We start from the raw sequence: 9,333 nt of genomic DNA, 5'->3' as shown, positions 1-9,333 counted from the left end.
GGGAAGAGCATTTGATTTGAACTTACACTTTTAAGTAGATGTTAAACTTTTAAGTAGATGTTAAAATCCAGTACTTTTTCTGCTACCTATTTGACATTGTCTAAGACTCCTAAAATTCCTGTCTTTTGATTTTGAATCTGAAAAATTAAATAATTAGATTTTAGAATATCTACTATCCTTTCTAATCATAAATTAAGATTTCTGTGATCCTGAAAAATGTCCTCTATCATGTGGGTGAAAATCTATCCCTACCACTAAAGAAACAAGCACAGTACAGGACCTTTTGTGAACTGGATCACCATCTCAAATAAGGATAATCATGATATTTTCAAATAAAAAGAAATGTGGTATTTTCTCATCATCAAAGGGAAGCTTTTACTAGACATCTGCTATGAATGAATGCTAAACTACATAGTAAATTGTAAAGAATTCTGGGAAAATAGGTAGATAGAAAAGTAGATAGAATGAGCAATATGTATATATGTATATATAATGTATGTATGCACATATGAAGGTATTCATTATATATATATATTATATATATATATATATATATATATATATATATATATACTTATTTATATCTATACAAAATTTCCTTTCTAAATAAATTTTAGTTACTCACTGGATATGACATACTTTTTCTTCATTGCTCCCCAACTAGTGAATGAAATATTTCAATGTCTATTTTTTTATTTTTCTTGTATGAGTTGTTCAACAACAAGAGATAAGAGAATTTTATACTTTCCATCTTTATTTGCTGTTTTGGAAGCATGGATAAATATTTACTTTGGGTAGAAGTTGAGATTAATGTTCAATGGATGACAATGAATTCATTTCAATGATTTGCCAACATTTAATGCATTTACAAGTTTTATGTATAAAAATAATAAAAAAAGAATTCAAAACATAAATCTGTAGTAGAATTTTTTTTTTAAAAAAGGCCTTTTATATACACATTTCAACCTTCTTTTCAGCCAGTCAGAATAGAGGAGTTTGTAGCCTTTAAGTAAGTATGGAATACTAGTATTATTAATACTAATAATAACTGTTGTATGTTTGTGAGCATTAAAGCTTACAAAAATGCTTTATAAGCATTCTTTCATTTTCTCCTACTCCAACCATCACGAAGTATTCATATACTGCCACCTGGCTGCTGAGTCAAATTGTAAAAGAGGCCAAGTTCATCTGTGGGGATTCCAAGCTTTTATTCTCTTTACCTGCCACTATCCAATCCTTTAAGTGGTTAACTACATTAACTAGAACCTTGATAATGTTCAGTGTTCAAGATAGCAAAAATGTATGGTCAATATGCATGCATAAGAAATAGGTGAGTCTAGGCACAAATTGTTGTTGGTGGGTAGAGGGGCTGGTATACCTCTTATCTCTAGATGCTAGCAACTACTGATATATTCCAGTAAGGTGACAGTTATGTACCACCCAGACCTACTGTCTAATGGCCTCCCATGATGAAAATTTGTTTTGGGTTATGTCAAATATGTGGACATGAAGTGCAGTATCTTACTACATATTGTTTCCTCCTTTTCTTATGAAGCCATTGCCTAATATGCCCTACTAGTTTGAGTATGGTTGCTCTGTTTCCAGCTTCTGAATCTTCATCTAAGGTTTGATCGCTTCCACATGATGGCAGGAATGAGCTCTGTTATCTCTTTTTCACAGTAAATATTTGTCATACATCTTTTTTTAGAGTTTTATTTTCTTCAGTTGACTTTTGTGTTTCTTTTTCTAGTCACTTAATTTTAGTTTTGGAATTGTATTCCTTTTCCAGTTGCTTAATTTTACTTTTTGATGAATTATATCCCTTTTCTAGTTGATAGATTTTAATTTTTGATGTTACATTCTGTTTCTACTTGTTCTTTTTTGATTTTTTAGGAATTAATTTCTGCAGTCAATTTTTTTTTATTATTCTGCATGGCTCTCATTTATTTTTTTTCTATTTTTTCTTCTTTCTTCCTTTCTTCTTTGGTTTTTAAAATCCTTTTTGATCTTTTCCAAGAGCTTTTTGATCTCTTCCAAAACTTTGAGACCCATTCATAGACTGAGGCTTCATATGTTTGCAATTTGTCACTGTTTCTTCTGAGATGGCATGTTTATCATCCCTATCTGAATAGTAGATTTCTATGGTTAGCATTCTTTGGGTTTTTTTGATTATTTTGATAATTATGTTCTGCTTCTGGGATTGAGGGAGTATAGTCTCAAATGTTTCTTACTGGGACCAGGATCTGGTCCCTTGATTTATTGCTATGTAGCCCAGGTGTTTGTCTTTGCAGAGATTTGTTTCCTCCTTTATACCAAGGCTTTAACCTGTGAAGTGACTTGTTCCCAGTGTAGTCCCATCTGCTGCTCCAGTATTCTCAGGGCTCAAACTTTGAATTGGGACCCTTATTGATAACCTGCTATCAAGGTGGTTTGATGAGCTGTGACCCAGGCTGTGCTAGCTTTCCTGTTCTCTCACTATACAGAGTTATACTTTCCTTTTATTCTTGAAGAGACAGACCTTTACTGAAGATCCTCTGTGATATCTTGAATTAAAAACTTTTCCCACTCTTTTTTGGCAGGGAACCGTAGCTTTAAGGTGTGTGTAGAAGCTTCATTTAAAGTTGTGTTGGGAAAAGCTCCAGGAGTTTCCTAGCTTCTTGCCACCATCTTGGCTATGCCTCATATATCTTCTTAGAAGAAAGAGTCCTCAAAAAATCAGATCATTGAAGTAGGGAAAAATTTGTGAGTAGTTTTTCTTCTCACATGGGTAATTTGTCAGGTCTAAACTATACCTATATTCATTAACCTTAGAGTCAAGATTTTTGGGTCTCAAACCAGTCCTAGTTAGCTGCTTCCCAGAGGTTTTCTGATTTTTATTTCAATTTCCTACTCACTAAGGTCAATGCCTTGATTAGAAGCTAGGATGTGAGTTGGAATTAGAAATTATTTTTTGGAATGACACCCTGATTGAGGTCTGACTGCTAAACAACACCCAACACCAATTTAGAATCAATTTTTCCACCAAACTACTAAGGATTCTGTAAATTCTTCTTTCCTCATTTTTCTCAACTCGAAGATTCTTTGGACGTACTGTAAAAATTAATGTTAGAGTAGAAAGATCTAATAGTCAAGCAATCTTCTGCCACTTCTTAGAATCTCTTACTCCCTTTAAAATCAACCCAAGTACAATAATCCAACATTGTTTACTTAATATTTAATTGTTTCCCTTTGTTTTAGTCTGATTTTTCTAATTCCCATTAGACATTAGTGTCCTTCTGCATTATATCATATGCGTGTGTATGTGTGCATGTATATATTAAATATATACTTTGTGTATATTTAAATTTGTTAATGTTTCCAATAGAATGAAATCTCCTTGAAGGCAGAAACTTTTAATAATGATCATTGTATCTTCAATATTTGTTCAATTCTTTTGGTACATAATAGAAATAAATACTATGTTCTGGTCAGCAGGTCAACAAAAATTCATTAAGACTCTACTATGTACAAGAAATTGTTGTATTAAACATTGCAGAAATATAGTAAGACACAAATAGTGCCTCCCCTCAAAGTGATTATAATTTCAATGAGGACAAAATAATATAGCTAACTAGGTAAATACAAATTATATACAGAGTAGAAGGAAAGCATTATGAGAGAGGAAGGCATTAGTAGCTTTGGGGATGAGAAGAGGCAGGAAAAGCAGAAAGTAAAATGTAAGCTAAGTTTTAGAGGAAGCCAGAGAAACTAAGAGTTTATTTAGGAATGTGCTGTAGCCTGCTCATATTGACTAATGACAGCTGTTTGTTAAATATACTTTGGAAATTGGCAAACACTTCAAATCAATCAAGATTTGCTTTATTGTTTTGTTCACTGCCTAAGCTTAAGAAAGTAATGGAGAAAATGTTAATAATAAACATTAAATTTGAGCATGTTTTTGATTAAAAAATTATTAAACATTTGTGAAAATAATTCTGGAAGAAAGTGATAAGGCACAGCATCTGAGAATAGCCAGAGCAAAAGGTACTGAAAAGAAATTGTAACATCAGTGCTGTTGAATAATAGAGTGCATGAAGGGAAATAATATTTTCTAAGGGGAGGAAAGTAAGAGGGGATCAGTTATGAGGACCTATGATGACCAACTGTTTCCTCCTACCTGGACCCATTCTGATCTCTATACACACACACACACACACACACACACACACATACACACACACACACACACACACACGCACACACACATACACGTATATAAATATATCTATGTGTGTTTATACTCATATATGTATATACATACACACATTATATATATATATATAAAATTTGTGTGTTATTCCCAATAATTAACTATATATATAATATAGTTATAGGTATAGAGATAATTATGGATATAGATATAGATATATGTGTGTTCAAGTGTTTGAAATAAGACAATTTTAAGATTAAAGATATCTATGAAGGTAAATCTTGATAAAATATTTTGTAATTCTTTTATCCCTTCTTCATTTGTATTTTGTAATCAGATAAGTTTTCATAAAGTGATGAAGACCATAATCAATAGAAACTAAATACTACTGTATTTATGTATATGTATATGTACATATATATATGTATATATATATATACATATATATATATATATATATATATCTTCGTACACACTTGTATACCCATGTATATTTTTGCTAAGTTAAAACAAAGTGAACCTCTAATTATTAATTGTTTGACAATCTACATGTAACTCGTATCAGTAGAAGGAAGAATAGATTGAAGTGAAGAAAAAGTAATCATTTAGTAAAACCAACGGATTGAGTTAATGGAACACATAACATTTCTTAATGGAAACTCTCACTACTCACAGTGACTGTTCCAATCTTCTGCTCTATCTACTAGTCTCATCTACTATTTTCTACTCTTTCAGCAGAGGTAATTACTTCCTGATTTACTGATAAAATAAAAGTTATCTAATGTAAGTTCTATTTTCTTCCTTTTTCTGTACTTCATAATCCCGTGCTACCATCTCCATTCGATTACCTGTGGCAGTGTCTAAAGAAAAAAAAAATGACTCTTCTTTTTAATAAAGCCTCCTTTACTTTTGTCTTGTTCCCTTTCCTGTCATTCTTTATTAGCTTGCCCTGCAATTCATCCTTTCACCTTCTCTTCACTTCAACTTCTATCTATTGACCATTTCCTTTCTGCCTCCACTCCCCTCTATTTCCATTACTTTTCCTTCTGTTACCTTAGCATAAAAATGGGTAACATTTATTTTTTTTGGATAAAAAAATAAAAGTCTACTAGGTTTTCTTTCCCTTTCCCCCTACAATTTAGTTCTATTGTTCTGTAATTGACTGTAGTCAATTGTACTCTGAGGAGTTATTTGAACACATTTTGGGACCTTACAGAATACATCTTCCTGCATTAGAAAGATTTAAGCTTTCTTTCAAATATTTAAAGAAACAATCAGGGTGGCTAGGTGGCATAGTGGATAAAGCACCGGCCCTGGCATCAGGAGCGCCTGGGTTCAAATCCAGTCTCAGACACTTAATAATTACCTAGCTGTGTGGCCTTGGGCAAGCCACCTAACCCCATTTACCTTGCAAAACCCTAAAAAAAGAAATAATCACCAACTCACCAGAAATATCAACCTCAGTAGAAATGTGAATGGATTACATCTTTCCCATGTCGAGTGCAAGGTGAATGGGGAGAAAGAAAAGTCTAAGACACTCTACATAAGAGAGGATCACCAGGGAAAACAACATTGCTCATATGAAAAGGGAGATTTACAACCCTGTAGGTGTCAACATATTCCTGTCATTTTGTTTCAGGTTATGGGTCCAAGAAGATGGTTTCTTTCCTTCCATCCCTGGAAGATCAGTTTTAGGTGGCTTGAAAGTTGGTGAGTCATCTGCAATTTTAGCAACCTGTACCCAAATAAGTTCCAATGGTGATGGCTTCTGATTACCTGTGAAGGACTGGACACTGAAATCTGAGTCATATTTCTGAAGGGTTCTTGATTCAAAAAGGCTCCACTTTTCAGATGAGGGCTTGTCTCTGTCTCCATTCCCAGCATCCATGCTGCTGATATCTAGGTCAGGTAAGGAAGGAGAAGGTCCAACCTCTGGGTTTTTGCTTGGGAGAAGAATGGGGTGTACTACTTGGAGTAGACTGGGTTGAAGCAGTCAATCTATCTTCTTTTGTCATATTTCCACTTTGAAACTTCAATTTATGGACTGCCTCCACCAGGCAGTGGTACTTGGTGTCTTCTATGGTGAGGCCTTTATGTGGAGTGTACTGTGTGTCTCTCAACCATGTCTGCTACTCAAATGCTGGATGCTCTCTTGTGTCTGCTTTGTAATTAGAGAATTCATGATGATGTGCGTAGCCTTGGACTTCACCACTGGGAGTTTGTTTATTTGGTTACTGGAAGCTGAGGGGATTAGGGAGAAATTAATGTATCCCTCCTCTACATTAGAAAGCTATTGGTACTTCTAGTCTGGGATGACTGGCTTTTTTCCACAGAACCTTACTGTACATGTCAGATGAAGGTGGAGTCATTGATGTGGGATCCTCCAGGGCATCATCATAACTGGTTGTCTGATGCTGCATTCCAATTGGCAAAGCCATCTTGCCTAGAAGCCCACTCTACTGTGCTCAATAGCAGGCACATCTGGCTCTCTGCATGATGCCATGAAAGACTCTGCTCCAGATGTTTTTCTAGACAGATATCTAGAATTCTGATTCCCACCAGTGAAAGTCTATGGAAGTTATGTAGGTAGGACAAAGATGTCAAAAGGGAACATTCTGCAGCTAATGATGACATTAGCAAGGAGTCCCAAGCAGCTCTCATGCAGAGGTTCTACAGACAGCTAAGTCTGCATGAGGAGGGGGGAGGGATTGGGGGAAGGGATGGGGGAAGAGACTGCAGCACAAGGTGAGACTAACAAGGCTCCAGGTCCCTATCATTCCCTAAGCACCCAAGCATTGGGTGAAGCAAGGTCATTACACAAGTTGCACTAAGATCCAAATGGACCTCAGCTGGCAGAATTACAGTGAAACCTAACATTTATTTTTGATTGATAAAACTTTTATTTTTTCCAATCACATGCAAATAAAGTTTTCATCATTCATCCATCAGTGACTTCCACCTTTTTTCCTATCATCCCTCCATTTCCTCCCCCCTTCCCTATAGCAGCAAACAATCTGAAATAGCTTTTAAATGTATAATCATGTTTAACATAATTTTCATGTTAGTCAAGTTGTGAAATAAGAATTAGAACTTAGGCAGAATAAACTTGAGAAAGAAGCAACATAAAAATTGTTTGTTTTTTTTTAAGTGAGCATAATATGCTTTGTTCTGCACTGAGACGCCATGTTTTTTTTCACTTGATCACATTTTCCATAATAGGACTTTCAGGATTGTCCTTATTCGTAGAATTCCTGAGAAAAGTTGCATACATATCTTACAATGTTGTTTTTAATGAATACAATCTCCTTCTGGTTCTTCTCCTTTTACTTAGCATTAGATCATGCAAGTCTTTCCAAGCTTTTCTAAAGTCCATTTACTAATTATTTCTTACAGAACAATAGTACTCCATCACATAACTTGTTCAACCTTCCCCAATTCATGGGCATTCCCCAAACTTTAAATGTTTTATCCTTTCAAAAAGAGCATCTATAAATATTTTGTGCATATGAAAATTTTCCACTAATTTATGATATCTCTGGGATACAGACCTAGTTGGTATGCAGTTTTATTGTCCTTTGAGCATAGTTCCAAATTGCTCTCCAGAATGGTTGGCTCAAGTCAAAGTTCCACCAACAGTGCATTAATGTTCCAGTTTTCTCACAGTCTCTCCAATATTGATCATTTTAGACAATCTGCTAGGTGTGAAGTAGCATGTCAAAGTAGTTTTAATTTGAATTTTTCTAGTCAATAATGATGTGAGACATTTTGTTTTCATATGACCAAAGATGGTTTCAATTTCTTCATCTGAAAACTGCCTATTTATCCTTGGGAAAATGACATATTCTTATAAATTCATCTCAACTCTTTCTATATATTTTGGAAATGAGAAATTTTATCAGAATTTGTCAGAATTTATCAGAAATATCAACTATGAAAATTGTTACCCAGCTCTCTGCACTTCTTCTAATCTGGATTTCATTGCTTTTGTTTTTTATTTAAATTTATTATTTATTTTCATCCATATGTACATGCATATATTTAAGTTACAAAATTTCTTTCCACCCCTCCTTCCCATACCTCTACCCTCAGTGGCAAACAGTCAGGTTAGCATTGTACATATATATTTTGATAAAACATGTTTACAAATTAGTAAATTTTAGTATAAGGAATTCAGATTAAGGGAAAGAGATACAAAAGAGATAATTTTTTAAAAGTATTCATCAAATTCAGAAGGATTTGTGTGTGTGTGTGTGTGTGTGTGTGTGTGTGTGTGTGTGTGTGTGTGTGTTTGTTTTTCTTCCTCTGGTTGGGGATAATACAGAACACAGCCAGTCAAATATAGTTGTCTTAGCTCTCTGGACTTCTGAGGGGAGGTGCTTCCATCAAGATTGTTCAACTCACAATGTTGTTTTTGTGTATATTGTTCTTTGGTTTCTATTCCCTTCACTCAGCATCAGATCCCATAAGTTATTCCATGCTTCTCTAGAGTCTGACCATTTATTGTTTCTTATAGAAAAATAGTATTATAATAATAGTATTCATGTACCATGCCTTGTTTAGCCATTCCCCCAATTAATGGGAATCCCCTCAATTTCCAATGCTTTGCCATTACAAAAAGAGCTCCTATGAATATTTTGGAAAACTTTTCCCTTTTTTAATAATTTTTTCCTGAATATAGATCTAGAATTGGAATTGCTAAGTCAAAGGGTATGGACAGTTTTATTGCATTGGTTTTATTTGTGCAAAAGCTTTTTCTTTTAATGTAGTTGAAATTATTCATTTTGCAATTTATAATGTTCTCTATCTCTTGTGTGGTCATAAGCTTCTCCCCTCTCCAAAGATAGGATGTTTTAGACCATTCTCCTAATTGCTTTATGGTATCACCCTTTCTGTCTTAAATCCTGTACCCATTACAAACTTATCTTGGTATAATAGGCTGTGGAATGTTGGTCTATGCCAACTTTTTGCCCTCCTAAATCCAGTTTTCCAAGTAGTTTTTGTCAAAAAAGTGAGTTCTTATCTGAGAAGTTACAATCTTTGAATTTATCAAATAGTAGATTGGGCAAAGTATTTAAAAACTTATCATTTTCAATTAATATGCCAAGTCAAGTCTTCTCCATGGCTTTGTATTTTTTTAAGTAAAT

General features: G+C 34.1%; 1 pseudogene; it reads right to left on the bottom strand.

The window, feature by feature from the left end:
- Positions 1 to 5,783: 5,783 nt before the first annotated feature.
- On the bottom strand, positions 5,784 to 6,692 carry LOC141489354 (putative monooxygenase p33MONOX pseudogene; annotated as a pseudogene).
- Positions 6,693 to 9,333: the final 2,641 nt, after the last annotated feature.

The sequence above is a fragment of the Macrotis lagotis genome, chromosome 5 (genome assembly GCF_037893015.1).
Source record: "Macrotis lagotis isolate mMagLag1 chromosome 5, bilby.v1.9.chrom.fasta, whole genome shotgun sequence".
Taxonomy (NCBI): domain Eukaryota; kingdom Metazoa; phylum Chordata; class Mammalia; order Peramelemorphia; family Peramelidae; genus Macrotis; species Macrotis lagotis.
This window is presented reverse-complemented; position numbering and strand designations above follow the sequence as displayed.